Source organism: Muscardinus avellanarius, assembly GCF_963383645.1.
Source record: "Muscardinus avellanarius genome assembly, chromosome: 15".
Classification (NCBI taxonomy): domain Eukaryota; kingdom Metazoa; phylum Chordata; class Mammalia; order Rodentia; family Gliridae; genus Muscardinus; species Muscardinus avellanarius.
In genome coordinates, this window is record NC_137801.1 from 54084435 (window position 1) to 54100573 (window position 16139).

Consider the following 16139-nt stretch of genomic DNA (forward strand, 5'->3'; position numbering starts at 1 on the left):
TATGTTTTAAATTTCAAATAATTCCAGTTACCTAGATTTCAGTACAGGCATATTCGCACCCCTCCTCTGCCTTGTTTCCTGGGACTTACAACTGTAGGTTCCCCAGGGGAAGGAAGTTTGGATGGTGGGATTCATTTCTGTGGTGGTTGTGGTTGCTTGCTTTTGAACTGTGTAGCGTCTAGCTTGTGAAAGCAACCTGGGAAATGTGGTGATCATCAGCTAAAAGTCATCACTTCAAAGCGAGCTTTGGGTGGCAGGGGAGGAAGCAGTGAGTGGAGTACGGAAGAGTATAGTTGTGGAACAAAAGCTTTTCCAATTTGTCCATCCTCACTTTGAATAAACAAGTAAAAAAAAAAAAACCCACTGTAACCCTGGATTCCCAGAGCAATGGGTTTCCACTTCCAACACCTGTCCTTCATCCTGAAGAGCCATGTGTCCAGCTCCATTAGGCTGCTTGTTTATATTTGCATGTGGAGAGATATTTCTTCACATTCAGTTGTCTTTTATTATATACTATAAAACAATAGACTATTCTGGTTGTGCTGTGTTATTATTTTGTAAAATCCCCATGTTTTAATAAAAATCTAACGGGCATAGAATTTTTCTCATTTAATTTAATCTAATTTCCCCTGATATAGCTTAGCTTGGGTGCTATCTTCAGGTCATACTTGCTTCTATTTGTGATCTCTCTCTCTTGGTAGATAAAAATGACGGAAGAAACATCAGTGAAATGTTTTATTTTTATTTATATGATCTTATACATTGTTTCAAAATAACTTTTTCTTTAGATACCTAGACAGTTACCACCCTGAGTTTCTTTCCTTGAATGAGATAAATTGTATTCACTTTTCTTTTTTTTCTTGTTTATATTTTAAATTAGAATTATCTTTGATGGGAGAATCCTGAGCCTCCTTCCCCAAATATGAGATGCAAAGGGGAGAGGAATGACTGAACTTTTCCTTTCATCCAGGTGTCTTGGTATTCTGCCCACTTAGCATGTGTGTGTGTGTGTGTGTGTTTATAGGCATGCCATAACCCTCCAGTTCCAGGTAGAAATTGGTAGGGTTAGGGTTAGTTTGGTAATAGTGATGGGACCTAGAAGCATAAAGCAGAGCATATGTTGCTTTAGCCTGTCATAGAGATGCTCAGCCTTGCAGGTACAAGTGTGCTGGGATGGAATGCAGAGGTATCACACAGAGATGGCACCTGCGCACAAATTTCAGTGCACAACAAAGGGCATGGCTGTTGTAGGGGCTGCATTTGCAGTCTCTCAGCAGATCTCAGTTTATTCTGTATTCTGTGGTCAAGGGACTTCACGTGTGTCATCTCAAGAAATTATTCTTCGCATCTCCTTTGAAAGCACTTTGTTGTGTAATATTCCTGGAGATACCCTTCTATGGCTGCACATTGTTTGCCTTTGAAGGGGTAAGGAAAAGTGATCCTCGCATGTAGAAGTTAGTAAAGCAGAGGTCATCTGGGCTGTGGTATAAATGTTATATTAAAATCCATTTCTTATATGGTGAGCCATACCTAATTTCAGAAATTGATTTTATCGACCAGAATCAGCAGTATCTTTCTGTCTGCACTTTTCTGTGACAGACACAATGTCTTTCAAAGATATTTTTCTCTCAAAACTGGAAATGTGATGGATGTCTACCTAGGAGTGACACAGTCCAGGTCCCACGTGATCTACCTTTCAGCTACCTCAGTGTCCTCCTGTTTCCCATTTTTTACTGCTCAGGCCCTCCACAGAACATTCTTGTCCCAGCAGACCTTTTATCCAAGGACTGTTGATCACAGCCCAAGCCCTGTCATCCTATTTGCATTCTGTGGATGCATCATTATTCACAACATTTGATGTCCATAAAAACACATTAAAACTATTTCCTTGAGCAAAAATAATCAGCTCTCTGCTGTACATATCATTTGTATACTAAAATTGTAAAATGTAAATTGATATATAAGAAAATGGCCCATTAACTTTTTCATTAATGACAATAATACATTTTGTACACCAGCAGTAGGAGGATCTTGCTTTCACTTTAGCAACCTGAAGGGTAAATGGGGTCCTCCTCCCTTTTCTTTTTTAATTTCATAAAAATGATGGATGCCATCAAGCAGGGATTCTTTTCTGTATCTTATTTGTCTTAAAATATGGGACCTTTGATTTATTATAAAATGAAAACTACCTTCATGTACAGTAAAGTGCTTTTTTTAAGCAAAAGAAAAATATGTATTTTTACTATTCAAATAAGCCAGAGAAGACACATGTTCAATTACATGGATATTAATTAATTGTCTTCAAATGTTGTTATATTTCCAGGGCTTAATTATATGCTTCCATGTTATATTGAAAATATGAGAAGTCTTTTTAAAATATTAAAAAGGATCTCTTTTGTGGCCAGATCATTAATATATCATGCAAATCTACAATCGCTATCAAAATACCAAATACAACTTTTTATTATGACACATAGACGTTTAAGAAAAATCATTTGGATTTATTTTGGTTAAGCTTCTATGAAATTTAGCACATTCTTTGTATATAAGTGACTGCTGAGTTAATTTTTTGTCTTGTTACAGGTATTAATTCTTTTGGGGTACAGGATTTGACTTCTATAGTGCCTACATGACCAGCTGTCAGGCCATAGCATTTGGTTAAAACACAGATTAATAATTTGTCTATTATGGATATATCATGCACTAAGAGATAAAGAGCATCTGATATTAACTGAGAAATAAAATCTGCCTTCAGTAAATTGCATAGAAAAATTACACAGTACATTTAAATTACCATTTGCTTAGCAACATGCCCTTATAGCCATTCCAGTGGGGCTATAAAATGATCGATTTACTTTAATTTTCTACTGAATCCTGAAAAAAAAAATGGCTATCAGTAACCTATCCCTTCATCATAGCATGCTGATTCACTCTGTGTATTAAATTTACTGGCAAGGAGCAAGACGTTAACAAAAAGTAACAGATAATGTGAACATTTCATGCATAATCTGTAATATGAGATATGTATTAATAGGGAAATTATGATGCATTCAATTATTCTGAAATGCCTTCCAGAGATGTTTTGATTTGGCTGCGCTCGGATAGTAGCAGCGCAGCAGGGAGCGTCTCAAGTGATGAATAACCTAATCTCCTAATCTCAAAATGGGCACTGTTCACAGCTAGCCTGGGAGAGGCTGGTGGGAGAAACGCACTCTGCAGACTCGGCCACGAAAATGAATCCAGCGGCAACAACAACAATCCCAACAACAACAACAACAACAACAACAACAACAACAACAGCACAACCAGCACCCCAGCCTGCCAGCCTGCTACCCTGCTTCTCAAAAATCAAGAAATGAAATGCACATCTCTAATGAATGCTCTTCAGTCTGTTGCAGCCGCACAGGTTTAGATTCTAATCTGAGACGCACCTTTCCACTCTCCGCTGCAAAACTTGCAAGACAAAAGGCTATAAAAATTATTGCACTGGCATTAGTGCTGTTAGGACTTCAGTATTTATGAGACATTATGTATGCACAGAACCCTTACTATTTTGCCACGTTTCATGCGCACCTGGAATGATCTTCCCCAAGTATACATTTTCCCCCTTTTCCTTAATTTCCAAAGAAAATCCTGCCACAACAGGAAACTGCTCATTTTGTATCATAGCCCATGTTCTGTAAAGCTGCTTGGGTGTAATTAAGCGGCTACGTTTGCTTCTTCGTGTGGGGAACAATGGTCTGGCTCCTTGGAGAGGTCAAGCAGGATTTATTTTATTGTGTACAGAGCCAGAGCTGTGGAGGAGTGTGTCAAGATAGTAGCTGGTCATTCCTTTACCATTTATGTGGCCCTTTCTATGTAAGAGCAGGGCTGTAGATTTTCTACCCCCTGATTTACTTCCCTTCTTTCATGGGATCATTCCTACAAAACTATTAGGTAATATCCTGCTGTAAGGAAAGTAAGTCCTGAGAAAAATATGCTATGCATGTATGCCTTCCCCCGCCCTCAAATTACTTGATTGCGGCAGGCTCACTTTTTGATTAATGCAATTTTGCATAAGGTAATATTACACGAGTGTATTACTTTTCAGTAATTATTCAATGGAGTTAATATGGCAGACTTCTTGAAGAAAAATTAGAACCGTGGCGTCTCATTTCTCTAAATCCCCAGCACTGTTCAGTAGGGTAACAATAATAATTATGTATAAATAAATAAATTTCTTTTATCAATGTTCACTTGAGCTGGAAATAACGGGCAGCCTCATCCCCAGTCAGAACACCAACGGCTGTACTTTTTAATTAGCAGTGTTCCGAGGGGCAGAGAGGATTTCATGTGCAGTTTTGTTATGCTACACTTTGGGAGAGTGACACAGTGATTTGTTATAACGAGGATCTTCGCAGTCTAATCATCGTGTGAAATTGTGTGTGTGGGTTTTGCTTTTGCTTTCTGTTGCACCTTTGGGTTTGAGCCACTCCAAAACCGAGGAGGAGAGGCCGGTGGACTCCTTTCCTAAAGCAATTTCCTCTTTTTTAGGTCTGATTTCACGCGAGCATCATTTCAAACTCCAGCAAGACGCAGCTCTCTTTAACTAGCCCTTGCTTACAGAGGTCCCAGGTCTACTATTCTATTTCCTTACCGTGATGCGTACTTTGTAGTGTATTTTTCTCACTAATCATGGTTTAGCAAACAAGGAAGAAGAGGGCCCCGTTTTATGAAACTTTCTGATGAGTGATGTTCGGTTTATTTCAGTCTTTAGTATACTAGAATGTACAATTGCTCTGAAGATAAATAAAAGATTCAGCCGAGTGCCACTGGAGAGCAGAGCAGCATGTCTCTGGCATGGCTTGAGACTTATCTGATTTGGATTTGTATACCTCATGGGGAATGGCAAAATATTGGAACAGACGGCTTGATATTTCCGAAGAATATAGTGGGCTTTATTAGCACCAGTTTCGCTCCCTGACTGACGGCTTTTTCAAATTTTTTATCTTATTAATCCGTGCTACTGTATGTAAATGTTATTCCTCTCTGCATAAGGGAGGCAACCAGCGATTTGTAATAAATGCTTATGAGTGCCTGAGGCTGCACTTAAACTTTAAAACATCTATTATTAAGTTGCAAAAAAACACTGTAATGGCCAATAGTGACCTCATAGGAATTTTAAACTGTGGTCTGCTCTTCTGCATTAAAAACAAAAAAATTGCCTCAAGTTAGAATTATGAGCAATGCTATTTTAACAGCTGCATTTTGATTATTAAAGTGTGTTTTACAACTGAATTACAATGCTTTTATGGACTCTAGGTATAAGATTTAAAAAGGTCATTAAACATAGTCGGGCTTTGACACAGTAGGTGTCATTGTATACAATGGACACTATACAATCTTATTTTATGCCACCGTACTTAGGATTTAGAATAGCATGCAGGAGCATTTGAGTTTGTTTAACCATGTAGATTACTATAGACCTCTCAAGGAATTTGACAGTCTGCAGTTTGAGATGACGACTTTCATTATTATTTTATTAATTTGACAAGAAGCCCTACAGATTTTCTGTGTATCACTGATCCATTTGTCCCAGAAATAATTAAAAATGCCAGCCTGGAGCAACAGACAACAGATACACTTCTGGCAAATCAATGTTCAAAAATGCACTGCTTGTACTGAAGCCAACTCTTTAGTCCTGAAACGTTTCTACATTTTTTCCATTTGATAGTATATGGGCTCATTGACAATAGGTATTGACCCATCCTGTAGGTTTTCCAAATGTAGGACCTTTATATCGATTTATCCAATATGTCATATGCTGGATACTATATGTAATGTTTACATCTCTTGCTACACACATACAGAGTGAAGTTGCAGAAGTGTCCCAGGGCGCCTCTGCCGAACACAGCTCAGGAAGGCGGTGAATGCAAACTTGAGTTTGCTTTGCCTGTGCCCTGCGTGGCAGCTACTTCAGTGTCAATCTTTAATTTTCTTTTCATTAATTTGGCATGGTGCTATGCCTGTGACTAGCTGGAATCTTATGCCATTCGTGGAACTGATTTGTGGGTGCCTGATTGTTGATGAGGACACGGGGATGGAGGTGTGATAAGCAGTGTAGAATCCTCAAAATATTTGACAAAATGTCACAAAGGATTGTATTTGCATGTAGTACCCTGGGTAGGACACAATGATTAGTGTGCAGTGCGTGGCTGGCTCTGCGTACCGGAGCTCATCCAGATAACATGTCTGCTGCACAGCTTTGAATATTGTATATGTACTTTGAACATATCTATGACTAGCAAAGCTGTCATTCTGTTGAAAAATGTAGCTGCACGAATGACAATACTGGTTTATTTTTTTAAAAAAAGAGGACATCTTCTAAATAATTATTATCATGCTAATAACATTTGTATTCTTTTGTGTATAATTAAGATCTGCCTGTCTAAGCATGAAATAGGGTTGAAATCGTGAATGAGTATGCTATCCTTAACCTATTTAGTAAATCAGTTTTAATTTGGCTTTCTTTAGGTTAAATCATAACAATAGAGTGCTGTATACAAAAATCCACAACTCCTGGCTGTAAACAATCTGGGAAATATTTAATACTTAGCTTCCCACAAAATTAAAGAAGCCCCTCTTAGGAATGTTGTGTTGAATCAAAAATCAACAATTATAGAAGTCATTTTTTTTGTAAAGTTAGTATTAACTCTTTATTTCTCAGAATGATAAATACCCATGGAATTTTATATCTTGACCTCTTTGGCTTTGGCATTTGATTTTTTCTTCTCTTATGCAATAAAAATATTTGAAATTCATACTCCACCTACTTTCAAGAGTACTTGGAGGCAGCAAACAGGATAAAACACAGTGAAAAATACACCATTTAGGATTAAAACATAACAGATTATGTAATTTAATGATCACAAACTGTTTTGGAATACACCATGCCTTTTTGTTCCCTTAAAATAGTAATATCTGTTGTTGTTGGTTTTTTCCTCCCTTCTGTAATTTCATGGCTAATACCTAGGCAGGCAATTATGTTAAAAGAAATCATGGTTTTCATTTCGCAAGGGTTATTCTTTATTTTTAAGATACTTATGGCTTCTATAACCCAGCATTTTTACTCTTCCCCATCCCAACTGTAGCCATTTGCATGCTGTGATTTATAAGGTTATTGGAAAACACCTCCATTTATCAATTATGAGGGCGCACAGACTGCTCGGGAACAGATCAAGCAGCATCCTTGGCAAGGGAAGAGTCTAAGGGGGTGGGGTGCGGGAGCAGGGGAGAAAAGAAAACGGCAACAGGAAGAAGGTGGGAGTGCAGAGGACTCCTTGATGCTTCTGCTTTTGTTTTCCCGCTGAGCCCCACTTGCCCTCCTTCCCACAGCTTTCCCAGTGTTGTGCACACAGGCCCCTGCCATTTGATTTTTCCATCCATATTTTTGGTGCTTACACTGTTTTTCTGTGAATCTGGATTTGTTTTTCAGTCATCAGCAAATATGCTCTCAGTGTCTATGCATTGTGTACACTGCGTTTGGGGTCTGGCAAAGCGCTGTGAAGAATATAAAGGAAGAGAGGGGAACCCCGGGTTCACCTATGATCGTGAGCAACACAGATTTATACTAATGTGTCAATTAAAAATTAACAGATAAGCCAGGCATGGTGGTGCATGTCTGTAATACCAGTACTTGCGAGGCTGAGACAGGAAGATTGCAGGTTCAAGGCCAGCCTTGACAATTTAGCAATACCCTAGGCAACCTAGAATAAGGGCTGAGGGTAGCCAGACATTGTGGTTGTGGGTTCAAACCACAGTACCAAAAAAAAAAAAAAAAAGATAAGACAATATAAAAGTAGTCCTAACTTGTTAACTAAATAAAATCATATTTAGAAAATGTTTTGTACTGTAAAATATGACATCATTTCTTAATAAATGATAGTTAATAATCATGATTTCTAGATGATGATGATGATAACAATGATTCCTAAAGGGCTATTAGCAATGCATTCAGAGAAAGAGCTGAGAATGGGGCAAGACATATGCGAAAATATTAACATCAATCTCAGTACTGTTTGGGGAAAAGGGGGAGATTAGGTGGGAGGGGGATAGAACCAAGTGCTGTGGTGTATCAACTTTATTTACATTATGATGTGAGTGTATAATACACCAATAAAAGCATATTAAAAAACAAAAGAATGGAGCGAAAGTCTTTCTGCTACTTGGGAAACTCTCAGCACTAGAGGGTTTTCCATTCTGGCAGCTGCTTTGATGGATCCTTCCCTAACAGTCTCTGCCCTCACACTCCAACCCCACTCTCCCATCTCCCTGACTTCTTTCTCTGTATTACTACTACCTAAATTGCTGTCTACTGTATTTTGCCCACCCATCCCCACACACTGAAATGTAAGCTTTGTGAAGACAGGGATCTTTGCTTTAATAATTCCAAGCCAATAAATCTCAGACTCTGTAACAGTGCCTGGCACAGCTGGGCGTGATGGTGCACGCCCTAATCCCAGTACTTGGGAGGTGGAGACAGAAGGATCGCACATTTGCAGCCAGCCTCTGCGATAGAGTGAGACTCTCAGGAACCTAGCCAGACCTTGTTTCAAAACAAAATAAAAAGGGTTGGTAGAGTAGCTCAGAGGTAAAATGTCCCTGGTTTCAGTCCCCAGTAACCCGCCCCCACATAAGAGTTATTGGCACAGTGTAGGCACTTAATAAACATTTTTCTAAAAGTCTTGATAATTAATGGCTTGTCTGATTTGCTTGCCTTTAACCTGAAGTCAAACCTTAAGCATTCCCTTCTCATGTGCACTCAGTGTCCACTGTGTGTTCTCTAGCCAGCTCACTAGGAAAAAGAGAGAAGAGGCTGATGCCCATGGTTGGCTGTGTGGCCTGCAGTAAACTTAGGGAAACAGCTGGAAAATCCAGTTAGGCCTTGCTGACCTCTTTGCACCCTGACTCCATTTCTCTGAACTACGTTTTCCTGAGTACCTAGTCCCCTGAACAGTTCTCTCAAGCATGCATAAGGGTTGAGTGAAGTCAGATGGACCTAGGTTTGAGTCGTGTCCCCAGGTTAAGCTTAGGCAGGATTTTGGCCCCCTTGAACTCTACTTTTTTAATTGATGGGGCTGAGATAATAAAGGTATCTACTTTGTAGGTGGTTGAGAGGAATTAAATGAAATGCTATATGAACTATGTACAATGCTGCCCAAGCATGCACTGTATAAATGTTAGTTTGTGAAATAGTACTACTAAACAATCACTCTTGGTTTAAGATTATTATTGTTCATTTTTATTTTAGCATCAATATATTATTTTGTACAAAGTATTTTCTAGCATGTGTGGCCTGTGCTTGAGTCCTCTCTTCCTTTATTATCCAACTGCACCTTTAGGTTCTTTTCTCCTTAGGAATTTAAATTATTATAAAATTTATTTGAAAAAAACAGGTAATTAGGAAAATATACCAGGATTCAAAACTATACTATAACTTAAAATTTAGAAAACACATTCTCCCCAACTTATAATTGTCAATAGAAAGACAAATAACATTTTTATATCCCTTAATGATTAAGCCAAACTGGATTTTTATGAATATAACCTGATTTTTCTCTGGTAGCTATATTTTCTTGTTTATTTAGTTGTAACTATATCCATCTAGAGAATGAATATATCTATAGTGAGAATTACATTTCAGAAAGGAATCTAAATATACCATGACAGTTTTGCAATGATATTTATTTATTTTTGTGGTACTGGGGGTTGAGTTCAGGTGCATTCTATATCCAAGCTACGCCTTCAGCCATTCTTTAAAAATTTATTTTATAAGCCGGGTGTGGTGGCGCACGCTTGTAATCCCCGCGGTTGGGAGGCAGAGACAGGAGGATCACGCAGGTTCGAAGCCAGCCTCGCGCGCTGGCTTAGGAGACCTTGTTTGCAAATAAAAATGTAAAAATAGATCTGGATAGATCTGGGAGTGTAGCCCGGAGGTAGAAGGGCTTCCAGGAACCCCAGTACCAGCAAAAAAAAAAAAAAAAAAAAAAAAAAATTATTTTATTTTATTTTTTGGTGGTGCTAGGGGTGGAACCCAGAGGATTTCTATCTATTTTAAATTTTAAATAAATTTTCTTATTTAAAATAAAATAACAAGTAGCTCTCACAAGTAGCTGAGGCTGACTTCGAACCCGTGCAATCCTCCTGTCTCAGCCTCCCAAGCGCAGGGATTACAATCGTGCGCCACCACGCCTGGCTAAATTTTGTCTTAAAACAGGGTATCACTATGTTTCTGAGGCTCTTCTTGAACCTTGATCTTTCTGTCTCAGCTTTCCAAATAAAGAGTTATAGGTATGAGCTACCAAATGATGGTAAGGTTACGTTAGACACATTATAGACCTGCTATAATAAAAATTATGATGCTTACCACAGGATGAATACAATATCAATACAATAGAATGTAAATATAGAAATTATGTTACATATAAATATTATGCTCTACATAATCAAAGTAGCATCTAATTTAGATATATAGTAAAAAATGCATTGAAAATATACTTGGGAAAAACTTAGAATTTTACTTTATATAATATATAAACATACATTTGAGGGCAATTAAGAAGTGAAGTATAGTAAGTAAATTCATAAGAAATATCTAGATGAACAACATGTTAGCTATAAATATGGGAAAATCCATTTTAGCATAAAAGCGAAAAGGCAATAAACTCCAGGTAAGGATTCAGAATATTTATCAAAGATAAGTGTTAATTTTCATAGCAAAAAAGTTCTTTTTTTTATGTACTGGGGATGGAACGTAGGGGCAATTTACCTCTGAGCTACACTCCAGCCCTATTTTTTTATTCTTTATTTTGAAACAGGGTCTCACTGAGTTGCAAAGGGCCTCACTAAGTAGCTGAGGCTGTTTGCAAACCCGGATCCTTCTGTCTCAGCCTCCCAAATGCTGGAATTATAAGCGTGCGCTACCACACCCGGCTCAAAGGAGTTCTTAAATATTAGTAAAAAGAGAATTCCTCTAGGAACATGTGTCCATAAGTTCAATATTCTTCTATTGTCTTCTTGGAAGCCTTCAAAAAGTAGCATGAAGAAAGGAAGACAAAAACCTACGTGGTGGCCGGAGTGGTGCATGCTTGTACTCTCAGTACTGGGAGGCTGAGACAGGAGGATCCGGGTTTGCAGCCAGCCTCAGCTACTTAGTGAGGCCCTCCTCAACCTAGAAAGACCTTGTTTAAAAAATAAAAATAATTTAAAAAAATAGGGTTGGGGGTATAGCTCAGAGGTAAAATGTCCCTGGGTTCAATCCCTAGTACCGCAAAAAAAAAAAAAAAAAAAAAAGCCTACATGGTATTTTTGGATGAATTAGATACAGACTCTGGAATTTTTGCCAAGGCTGCCAAAGGAAAAGTGCTTGCACAGGAGTCATTTGGGATTAAGAGGAAAAGAGACAACCAGATTCTTAACACAGTTTCTATAATTCCTCAGTACAAATAGACTTCTAGTAGTCAAGGACACAACCTGAGGGACAATAGCTGAATTCCTCATCTGCAAAGAGGGCTCAAAAGTGGGGGTAAATGGGGGTGTCTCAGAGTCTCCTCCAAGAACTGCACAGGCTCAGGGCAGCTGAGGTGGGGTGGAGGTGTCCTCAAGAACTGTGCACTGAATCCACACTTGTGGGGAGGAGCCTGGCGTCACGTGAACAGAGCCTCCCGAACCCTCTAGTTGGGAGCACACCTGTTCCTTCACACTCTCCCCACTTTGAGGACTTTCTTGCAAACATCTATTCCAGAAAACCTCAGCTCATCCAAATACAGCTACAAACTCAGAAGTACAAAGCAAGTATGGCATATATACAAAGCTAATATTTTAAAGGGAGGAAAGAGCACAATTCTATAGTAACAATAGCAATAAAATTTAGCTAGGCCTAGTGACACATGTAATCTCAATACATAGGAGGCTGAGACAGGAGGAACCCCTGTTCAAGGTCAACTTCAGCAATTTAGTGAGACTCTCAGCAGCCTAGAAAGATTCGATTTCAAAATAAAAAATAAAAATAAAAAGTACTGGGTGGGTGCAGCTTGGCAGTGCCTCCCCCCAAAATCTCCAGTACCAGAAAAGCAAAACATTTACCATAATGATGTTTCTCAAAAGTATTAAAATCATGAATAAATGTAATGCCATTGATGATGAAAATGTCTCTTTAAAGAAAAACCAAAGAGCAGAAACGATAGAGTTTAGAAATGAATGATAAGGTGATAGAAAGAATGAAAGAAAGAAAAGAGAGCTGGAAAGATCAAGGAAAAAGTGAAAGAAAAATAATGCAATATAGAAATGAAGGCGAGATGGGAATCAACACAGGGCCCATGGAAAGCGGCACAGAGGACAGAAAGAAAGCAAGTAAATAAAGTCAAGAGAAAGAATGAGGCAAAAAGTGTCAGAATGAAGGTGGTAGGGAGACCCCCAGTATGTCTGTTTAAGTCCTTATAGAGAAAGCACAGTACTAATGAATTGAAACAGAGATAGAATTTAACACATTTTTTTCTAAAAGAATGAATCCACCTATTGGAGGGGTATCAGTACCAAGAACACTGACCTATTCTACTCAACGCTGAGAATATTCTAACAAAGTTACAGGCTTAAGCAGCCAATGATTGAGTCATTTGCAAAGGATTAAAAATCAGGCTGGTCCCAAATTTCTCACAGCAGTCTCGAATCCTCAAAGATAACACAAGTAAATCTACAAAACACTTGAGAAAATATGAGTGGAGGATTTTACATCTAGTCAACCTCTCCTTCAACCAAAAAGACGATAAACCTACTGTTTGAACACACAAGCCATGGTGTGAGCTCTTCTAGAGGAAATGAGTAGAAAACAAACGTCAGCAAAACAAGAGAAAACTTGGGAAAAGACAGCAAAAGGACTGACAGGGGCATTTTATATACCTAATAGAACTACTAAAACTAACACAGTAAGGAGAGAAACAGACAGAAGGTGATTCTCAAACTTAGGGTATGTATAGTTCATGTAAGGGCCCTGTTAAATTGTAAATTCTGAAAACTTTGGACTGGTTGAGGCTTAAGATTCTGTATTTCTAAGAAGCTCTGTTGATGTTTAATGTGGCTGGTCCCTAGACCATACTCTGAGTAGCAAGTATGACCAGCAAAATTAGGAGAAAAAAAAAAGATGGAAAAGAAAAGAAGTATGATTATTCATTTATCTATAGTAGCTAAGATGTAATGAATATTATTTATTGCTGATAAACCAATTTATAAAGTATAATCACTAGTACAAAGGTAAATATTAAAAATACGCTATATTGAGAAAAATAAATGAAAAAAGAAATGAGATTAAAAAAGAAGACAGAAAACTTTCTCGTTGCTTTACAGTCCCCCAAATTAAAAAACCAAAGATATTATATAAAGATATATAATCATTAAAACTAATTCCAAGCTGGGTATGGCATCACACTTTTATAATCCCATTACTTGCTGGGTATGGTGGCACAAGTTTGTAATCTCCAAGCTTGGGAGGCTGAGACAGAAGGATTGCACAGGTTTGAAGCGAGCCTCAGCTACTTAGTGAGGCTCTCAGCAACTTAGTGAGACCCTGTTTCCAAATAAAGTATAAAATAGGTTTGGGACTATATCCCGGAGGTAGAAGCCTCTGGGTTCCATCCCCAGTACCACCAAAATCATCATCGTCATCATCATCATCATCATCATCTCATTACTTGGGAGGCAGAGACAAGAGGATCACAGGTTCAAACCAGCCTTAGCAACTTAGGAAGACCCTGTATCCAAATAAAAAATAAAATAGGGCTTAGGGTGTAGTTTAGAGGTAGAATATCCCAAGTACCACACAAACACACACACACACACACACACACACACACACACACACACGCAACAAAAACCCAATTGCAAACATTATTCTTAAATATTGGAAGAGCGTAAATATGCAAAAGAAAAGGACTATTTAAATAGTAATATGAAGAAATATAAAATAATGTGACAGAACTAAAAATGTATTCATCATGACAATATAAAACAAATCATCTAAAATCAACTACTCATAATTTAAATTAGTATCACAAAGCAAATCCATTCCTTAGAGTTTCTTAACTTCACCACTCTAGATATTTTGGACTGAGAATACCTTGAGTGGTTGAGGGTGGAGCAGTCCTGTGCAATGTAGGATGTTTAGTAACAACCTTGAATTATTCCCACTAGATGTCAGTAGCATGCCCACCTCAGTTATGATGACCCCAAATGTTCCCAGATATCACCAAGTATCCCCACGGGGTTGAGTGGGGCAAAATAATCCTCAATTGAGAACCAATGTTGTATATATAATATATATTTATTAAAACAATTTAGAAAAATTAAAATAAGCAAAGACATGACATAAAAATGCAAGCAGAAAGACAGATGGAAACACGGCATTATCAAACAAAAAGAATTCAGCCCAAAGATATTACATAAATAAGAGGAAGAAACACCCTTTGTAATGTTGAAGGATAAAATGAGCAATGAAGATATAATTGTTATAATTTTCTATGAACCAATACCATAGCATCAGCATATAAAAAATAAAAGACATTTATAAAGAAAAATAGAAACACAATAATAGTTCACCTCTTATAGTCTATGATTATATGAAGGGGAAAAAAGTAGGTATACAGAAGACTTAAATAATAATTAGGTCTTTTTTGTTACATATGAGTTCTGTTCTATAAAAATAGAAAACATTATGTTCCAATAACTATGAACCCTTAACCTGAAAGTGCCCTAAGAAACCAAGGAAACTACAACTTATGTCCCGATGTATAAATAGCAAAGCACACATTTTCTGATAAAAAATAACAAAACTAAAACTATGAATAAAGTGAATAAAATTCCCTACCTCATAAAAGAAAATATCATAACTTAGTGGTAAGAGGAAATATAAATCAAAATTTCAGAATATGTAAAAATATGACTACATGAACAATACCTATTTTAGCTGAGTAAATATAGCTAAAGCAATATTCAAAGAAAATTCATATTCTTAAATTATTACATAAATGAGTAAGAAAGACAACAAAATTAACTATCTGATGCAAAGAAAAACAGGAAAATAAAAGGAAGAAACAACAGAAATTAATGAGATAGAAAAACAGGCAAAAATTAAAAATGATAAAGTTAGGATGTTAGCTAAATTGGTCATAATAAAGACTAAATATGCTATACATAATAAGCAAAGAAGAATAGCTACAAAACTGAGGGAAAAAATATCAGAGGAGACACCTGGCTACTTTCTTTACTATATTGCAAATAAATATTTAAAATGCATGTGAACTATTTTACTTAGACTAACTGTAAAGGAATCATAACATGTAAACATTTTTCTATAGAAGAAATAGACACCATGTTTGGCTATCTATACCATTCAGTGTCCCTCCAAATAAAGTTCTAATTGTCTCTTAGGGAATTACTACCAAACCTTTAAAAAGTAGACAATTCCAGTATTGTTTACACTATTTCAGATCATAAATAAGAAAAAGTTCCAAAATATTTTAAGAAGCAAACCTAATACTCGTTTTAAAAGAGCAGCCATAACAAAGTTTGCAATTATGCAAAAAAAAAATGATGAACCAGCTTTTATAGAACTCTCTTTGCATTAGATTTCTTAGAGACCCAGGCTGCATCTTCAGAGATTTAAATGTAATTCGTTGATACTTGCTGTGATTGGGTCAGTATTCATTTGTCATTGTTATTGTCTTTTTGTTTTGTTTTTAAATTGTAATAAGCAATACAAAATAACAGTCACCTTTTTCTAACTCAGTTTATATCTAGAATATCAATCCAAAAATTCTAAATAAATATAGGTATTTGGAATCCAACATTTAAAAAAAATATCATATGACCCAAATGGTAAGGATGTTTAATAATACAATATTGAGAAAAGAACAATTATATATTTTCCTAGATACTTAAAAGGCATTTTTATGATTGAATATTCACTCTAAATTTTAGACTATTACAATAAGAGAATATTTTAATCTGAAAGCATAACCTATAACCATGCTTTCTGAGGAAACATTATACACATTCTGATTTATGTTAGAAACAAGAAAAAGATGTCCACCACCAATGTTTACTATTAC